Source organism: Mus pahari, chromosome 16, assembly GCF_900095145.1.
Source record: "Mus pahari chromosome 16, PAHARI_EIJ_v1.1, whole genome shotgun sequence".
Taxonomy (NCBI): Eukaryota; Metazoa; Chordata; class Mammalia; order Rodentia; family Muridae; genus Mus; species Mus pahari.
This window is the reverse complement of record NC_034605.1, coordinates 51,224,478-51,232,681: the sequence shown is the minus strand read 5'-3', so window position 1 is coordinate 51,232,681 and position 8,204 is coordinate 51,224,478.

Here is an 8,204-nt window from a genome sequence, read left to right as displayed (position 1 = left end):
CTCTCTCCCCCTCTACCTCCCTCTAAAACAAAAACAAAAACAAACAAAAGAACAAATATCCAAACAAACTAAAACATAGAAAACCAGTAATAAACAAAATACTCAGCCTCCCCTGGCAGCGGGCAAAGGGACACCTTGGTGGTGGTATTGCTCTGCTATCAGTGAGGGGACAGAGCAGAGGGTGGTCCTTTGTTCATACAAGCTTGGTGCCTGGCTTGGTGGCCAAAGCTGTATTAACCCTAGAATCCATAAAATTCAAAGCAAATCATATCAAATCCAGGCAGCACAACACAGGAGGAGGAAGACAGACAGAGACCTACTTTCAACCACTGCACATGATGGGAGCCAGGAAAGATACCTAAAGACCTACCTCTGACCCACGGCCAGGGCCGTGGACACATAGCCCTGCTTACTACCTCACAGTGCGGAGTAGGAACAAGAAGACAGACAGAAACCTGCAGACTGCCATGCCACCCACAGACCTCTCCAGTGCACAGCACCAATGTGCTGCCAATTCTCACAACCTAGACCCTGGGAAGATGCTACACAGGAGCCCACGAGCCACATGGTGAGCCTACAGTGGGAGCTACCGAAATGTGCAAGTATGTGGTGTTTAGATGGGAGAGAAAGAGAAGTGGAGCATCTTGAACATTATAAAAGAGAGATGGAATTGGAGACTCGAGGGTGGGGAGGAGGAGCCTGTTGTGAGTGGCCAGCCCTGCCACCTGGGGCCATGATAAGGTCCCAGCCCAAGCTGCCACTGAGGACCATGTCTGAGTTTATGGACGGCAGGGGTTGGTGTCAATGTCTGTGGCTCACCTTATCACTAGAAAACATGGGGAGGTCCCTGGTCTGGCCAGCCACTGGAGACCACATAGATGTTCAGGGGTTGTGCAGGTCTGGCTCCGCCTCTCACTGGCTGTGGAGCTCCAAAGAGACACCTCCTGCTACTCACCAGCAGCGTGCCTTGCCCATGCAGCACAGTGAAGCTGTCCTGATTTTGTGTGTGTGTGTTGGGGGGGGGGGGGGGCATGAATGTGAGAGCGCTTACCCTGCCGCTTGTCTGCTGTGAGGTGGCATGGGTGTAGAGGTGATACCCCCTACCCCCACCTCTTGTAGTCAGGTAAGTTGCTCTCAGGAAAACTCAGGAGAGCTGTCCCTGCCCCTCACTGGCTGCACCAGTCAGAGAATGGGGCCCTGCACTCGCCTGGGTGGCACAGTAGGATTGTCCCTGGTTGAGGGCATGCAGATGAGGCCATGCTGAGGGTGTGAACATAGGAGAGCTGGCCCCACCACTCATCTGCTGTGAAGTGGTGTGGGTGAGGGGGTGATGGCCTCCCGCCTTGTCCCTTGATGCCTGTGGTAGTTGGGGAGAGGTGGCTTTGATGGCAGGAGAGCAGGAGAGCTGTCCTGCCCCTTCACTGGTAGTAGCTCTCAGGAGAGTGGGCCCTTTACCTTGCCTGGGCAACATGGTGGAGCTGGCACTGATGGCAAAGGCAAGGGCGGGCCGGTCCGAGGGCATGGGAGCGGGCGAGTTGACCCTGTCTTGTGCCGATGATGGCAGCATTAGCTGGAGCAGTGCTGGAGAACTTGCCCCGGTGATCTGGATAAGGCAGAACTGGCCTGCTGACCAGCTCGGCTGCCCAGATCCAGAGCTCTGAGTTGGCCCACCCCAAAACCTGTATCTTCATGGAAGATACATCAAGGGATGCATGGCCAGTCCTGCTGGTCCAAAGCTTCAGGATCTCCATGACACAGTAACAGGATGACCAGAAGGGATACTGGGAGGATCCAATACTGATGGTGTTTGAGCCAGACCAAACCAGTCTAGTGACTCATTGCAATTCATTTGCAAATGAAGATGTGTAGCGAGAGGGCTATACTGTGGGACACACTATGACATAGTACAGCTTCCATGAGGAGATAATTTCTATTCTCTCTCTCTCTCTCTCTCTCTCTCTCTCTCTCTCTCTCCCTCCCTCCCTCCCTCCCTCCCTCCCTCTCTCTTGCTCTGTGTATGTGTATGTTTATCTGGGGGGCTGCAAGGGTGATGTGGGGGACTAGGGTGTATATATGCGACTCATAAGGAGTCAATAAAAAGTTAAATAAAATCAAAACAAAAAGCATACAAAAACCATGGGGTGCAGTTTGTGTTGCCCAACGACTTCTAGGCTCGGGTCCTTCTCTGGAGTGTGGTTTATATACCCAGTGATACTTGATTGGGGAAAACTGATTTTTTTTCCTTTCTCAGCAGGTATCAGTTAGAAATAACTTCTTGGTTGGGAGTAGGCCTTTGTGCCGATTTCTTCTTTTCCGTGCTTGGATTTTGGTCTGGTTTGAACCTGTGTAGGCTTTGCTTCCTGTTGCAGTATCTGTGAGTTCATGTGTGTATCAGTACTATTGCATGTGGAAGATGCTGTTTTTTTAGAGTCATCCACCATCTTGGGCTCTTACAATCTTTCTGCCTCTTCTTCTGTATAGATCCCTGAGCTGTGAGGGTAGGAGCTTGATAAAGACATTCCAATCAGGAATGATCCATGGTCGGTCTCTCACTCTCTGCACATTGTACAGTTGAGAATCTCTGGGTTAATTACCATCTACTGCAAGAAGCAACTTTTCTGATGGAGGCTGAGTGGCGCCCTATGGATAAAACAACATATCATCAGGAGTCATTTTATTGGTTTGCTTCTTTGACAGAACAATAGTCATAGGTTTCCCCCTAGGCCGATGACCTATCTAGTCTCTGGTTCTGGCTACTTTTACAGTGTCAGGCATGGGTTATATTTCATGCAGTTGGCTTTAAATCTGATTTTAAAAGTAATTGGTTACTGCAGTAACATTTGTGCCACTATTGCAACCGTCTGTCTTGCAGCCAGGTCTCTGTTGTAGGTTGCAGAATTTGTAGCTGGGTGATGTCCATGCTTATTCTTCTTCCCTGATAGCTTGCTAAGGACCTTCTAACACCATAAATACTAGTTGGTAGGGGTAGTGACATTTCTAGTTAGACACTAGCTTGACTTCTAAGTTGTGTCTTCAAAAAATAGGACCTTATTATTGGGTTATAGAGAGTAACAAAAAGCCTTTGTAATACCATGTGATGTTTAGGGGTGTCCATGGGGCTCCTCTGACCAATGACTGAACGAGATGCAACCCATTCCTGGCCTTTGAGGTTTGAGGCATAAGATATGTAGCTGGAACACAGTCTTTCCTATTGCGCGAAACTATATTCTTTAGCACAAACTCCTATTGGCAGGGAAAAGCTGGTCTGTGTCTTACTTCAGCTCACTTCATGATTGCTTACTGTCACAATAAATGACTAATGTTAAAGTGACTTGGAAATATCAATGACAAGGTCATTACAAACAATAAATGACAGTTCCTGAAACACACACCATGGATCATAATGAAATTTAAGTGCATTCACGCCCTTTCTCCCTCCCTCTCTCCCCCTCATTCTCTCTCCATCTCTGTCTCTCTCTCCCACCCTCTCCCTCTTTTACTCCCCTCCTCTCTGTCCTAGGCTGTCCTGCAGCTTGGGATGACAGGTGTACACTGGCACCTCCCACTTCCCTGGCGCTGGGGATGGAGCCTAGGGCTTTGTGTATGATAGGCAGCTACTCCAGCCTCCATTCACCCCACCCATTATTATCACAATATTTATAAAGGCAACTTGAAAACTTTGTGTCTGGGTGGATTTAACAGGGGAAGGAGGTTGAGAAGAAATGGCCAGAGTTGAGAGATGAAGCCTTTGTAAGAACATAGGAGAATAACACACATCACAAATAAAAAAAATGTTTGTGTGTGTTGATCAGAGGGCAGGTGAGGTGGGCAGGAGGACTGGGCACTGGTTTTGCAATGAGACATGTCCTCAGTAGGAACAGTTATAATGAACAGCGGGACCAGGATGAGTGGTTAGAGAGTTAATGGGGATTTCTATTTCCAGCAACAAAATGGCCTAGACAGTGGGTAGACCTCCCAGTACCAACACTTGTAAATGATTCATAAGACATAAACATAAAAGGCCTTTTTAGACAGACAGCTGAACTCTCAAGAAAGGAAGGGCAATCTCAAGAAGCAAAAACTAATAAATCAAAATGGTAAGCCAAGGGGGAAAGAAAAGCTTCCTGGATCTCATTAATGAGGATGCTAGGATCTTAACCGGCCTGGCCAGGAGGGAAGTTAGGACCGGCCTCACGCAAGTTGGGAAGTTAGAGTGTACCTCAAAGACCTGCATCTCGGCCTTCATGAAGTAGTTAAGAAATTAGACGGGCTGCCTACCCATGGCAAAGTCACCTCCGAGAGTTTGTGGCGATTGATTCTGACTCATAAAGATTTTGCTTTGGATTTATATAACTCACAAGCATCATCCCTCAGAGAAATGAAGCTAAAGTCACATTTGGATAGTTTGCAGATGAAAAAGGAATTTCCCCTTGTGAGACATACCATTAAGCCAGGCTTCACGGGGCTTCTATAGTCAAAGCCGTCTTTATAGTAATGAGTTTATGTCTTCGTCTGTTGGCTGCTATTATCACAGAATAACCAAGACTAAAGGATTTGTAAAGTACAAAAATTTGTTTCTTATAGTTCCAGAAGATGAGAAGGTTCTGGGCCAGGGCCTTCATGCTGCATCAGCATGGCTAGAGCATCACCTGGCCAAAGAAGCAAACCAACCATCCCCTTACAGGAGCTTGTTCTCATGGCAACAGCCTGATTTCACTCACAACAATGGCACTCTTATGAACTAACCACATCCTGAAGGCCTTACTTCATAGTACTGCCGTAGCAGAAATCATATTTGAGCATACGTTTTGAAGAGGATGCTCCAACCTTAGTAATTTACAAGCGAACATCCATAAGATACCAGGAGAAAACAAGCCAACATCACAGTCCACACAAGTAGGTCTTAAGGAAATAACTAACACACTCCAAAATGAAAGAACTAGAAGTGAGAACAGAATAACGTAGGACAGGACAGAGGAACCGAGGACTGTGAACAACGCTATCAAAAATTTCAGGCAATTTCTAGACATGAATAATGTGGTTATTGAAATTGTAAAAAAAGGGGGGGAAGTGTAAAGCTTAAGAAACAGGCCAGACAGACCTGGAGACTAGGAATATGAAATTAAATTTTATATTAAGAGTGATGTAAAAATAAGATACTGGAAGATGTTGAAAATAGAAGTCCTCCGTTATGTCTAAATAAAGTTCCAGAGAAGTGGAATGAGAAGCAGAAAATATTTAAAATTTTAAAAAGCTAAGAATCTTCTAGAATTAAACACCGATATAAATCATCACATCGAGAAAGCACAAGAAGCCCCAAGCAGTAGCAGTAAAAAGAAAATATAGTCAAAATATATTCATATTTTCTACTGTTGAACAGCCGAACACGAGAGACAAAGAGTTCTTAAAAGCAATTAGGAGGGAAAGGAGCGCTTCCTTAATTAGACCCCAATTAGAGTCCCTGACAGCAAAAACTGAAGCCAGAAGACAGTAGGATAATTCCAAAGTGCTGTGATAAAATTATTCTTTCAAATTATTATTCAAAAAAATCTTTTTCAAGGTTAGGGGCAATTTAATGTCATTGTTGGACAAATGACCAAGAGTCTGTCACTAGTGACCTCACTAAGATCTACTAAATGGGGGTACCACAGTGGAGGGCATTTATGAAGGATTCACCATGTAGGAAGAAATAATGAGCAAAAATTAGGTTCTCATTTGTAAGCCCAAATCAAACTTCAGTGCAGTTAACAGTAATTATTATAATCTGTAAGTGTAAGGAAACAAGACAGTCAAAAATGCCTGACAAAACACTTGTGAGACGAGGTGTGGGGAACGGAGTGAGCATGTATTGTTCAGGAGGAGCTGAGAGGTATTGATTAATTTTAAGTGATCTAAGTGCACATGCTAAGTCATTAAAGGTTACAGTAGGAAGACTGGAAGTAGAGCATGTAACTTGAAAGCAAGGAAAGAGGCACCCGGCAGTTCTCTTCTTAGCTTTTAGAGGAATCTCCACGTTGTGCTCCCTATGGCCCCTCTAATCCATATCCTGCCACTCTGCACAAGACTTTGCTTTACTCCACATCCTCCCTAGTATTTGTGATATATTATTGACACCCTGTTACATATATATAATATGTGTGTGTGTGTGTGTGTGTGTGTGTATTTAATCTGTTTGCTTATACGCATTGATAGAAATTCCCAGGAAGTATAATGGAAGGAATTTCTTGGAGCAGATAGAATAGATTTGGAGATTTTCAGGGCCACAGAGGGTGAATGACTGCAAAGACAGCATCAAGAGACTTGTTCTTGAGACAGCGAGGGATGTAGAGCGCATGACTGTGGGTTGGAAACTACATGGGGAAGAAGGGAAGAAGATCTTGGCAGGGCAAGACAAGCTGCCTTGGAAGCAGAGTTATCACTGGGGTTGGGCTTACCGAGACCTGTGTTTTGCGGACATTGCGCCGAGAATCCCCATGTGTGTACATTTGGGCATGACGATGGTCACCAAGATTTTATTTTTAATCTTTCCTTTTCTCGTGTGTGTCTATAATGTGTGTGTGTAGTGCACATGTGCTACCTTGCCTATCTGGAGATCAGAGGTTAACCTTAGGGGTCGGTCCTCACTTACCTTCTACCTTGTTCAAGGCAAGCCCTCTTGCTCTCTGCTGCATTCACCAGGCTAGCTGTTCTGGAAGCTTCCAGACTTCTCTCTCCATCTCCCATCTTGCTAAAGGAGTGCCGGGACCACGGATGCACACACTCCTACAGCCGGCTTTTACATGGACTCCGAGGAATCCAAATCATTTTATCCTTGTGAAGCAAACCCTTTACTCCCTGAGCTGTCTTCTCAGCCTACCAGCTTGATTTTAACAGCAAAAATAAAAATATTTTAAATGTTAAGCAATAAGGGATTGACTAAATAAGTGTGATAGACATGTTAGGGAAATGCAGATGCAAATGTGTAAATAAACATGTAACATTTATTTAATGACAAGAAAACTATGATGTAGTCTTGCCTGATTGCTTTGCCAACATGACTGCTGTCTTCCTTGTGTCTGCCATAGTGACCAACCCAATGAGGAAGCCAGGATGCTTCCTAAGTTACATACTAAAATCTGGTAAGTTATATATTAACATTTCACTGTACTCCTGGGAAGCAAGTCACTTACTTTCACTGGAGCGATTTACAGTTACATTTTATGTTGATGTACCAAAATACCTGACAGATACAACTTGAGGAAGGAAAGATTTATTTGGCTCGGAATTTGGGGGTGCTCTGTCGTAGTAGTGATGGCCCAGCTGCAAGAGACTGGTACAGCTGGCGACTTTCCCTCCATCAGAAAAGAAGCAGAGAGAAATAAATGAGTTCCAGTGCTTAGCTCAGTCTCTACTTTTTAATTGAGCCTGGGACACCAGTCTATGAAATGACCCATGGACATTCTGGGTGGGTCCTTCCTTCTCAACCCATCTGGAAAAAAAAAAAAAACAAAAACCCTTGTAGACTTGCTATAGGCTTGTCTTCTAGGCGATTTTAGATCCTGTCCATGGGCAATGCTAACCATCACATAGGTCAAAGGGATGCAACTTCTGTGGTTGGAAGTTGGGTGGGCAGTCATGGAAGAAAGGCCGAGGAGTTAGTGATACCCTGTTACATCCCCATCCTTCAGAACCTCTTGGGGACTGCTTTGCTTGCCTTCTCGGGATGTGTAGTGGGTAGTCCTCAAGTTATAATTCATGCCTCCTCCTCTCACCTCCCTACTGAATCAACTGCTTCTGCATAAACCATGGATGACTTATTGTAATCATAACTTCTCAAAGCTTATGTTGAAATGGTAACATGTCTCCGTGAACGGGAAATTCTGGAGGTGGGGAAAAAAATCCCAGAGTTTCTGCAAGTTAGACCTGCACCCACTCCACACACTCTTCCAAAGCATTTTTTTTTCACTAATGATTTGGAATTTTCTGGACCCTTGCACACACAAGGGGCCCGCCATCTTCCTACCCACCTGAAAGTATTTAGTAAAAGTCTTTATTACAAGGATTATTATTATTATTTTTTTATTATTTTCTTTATTTACATTTCAAATGCTATCCCGAAAGTTTCCCCTCCCCCTCCCCCCACCTCTGTTCCCCTACCCACCCACTCCCACTACTTGGCCCAGGCCTTGCCTTGTGCTAGGTCATATAGAGTTTGGAAGACCAAG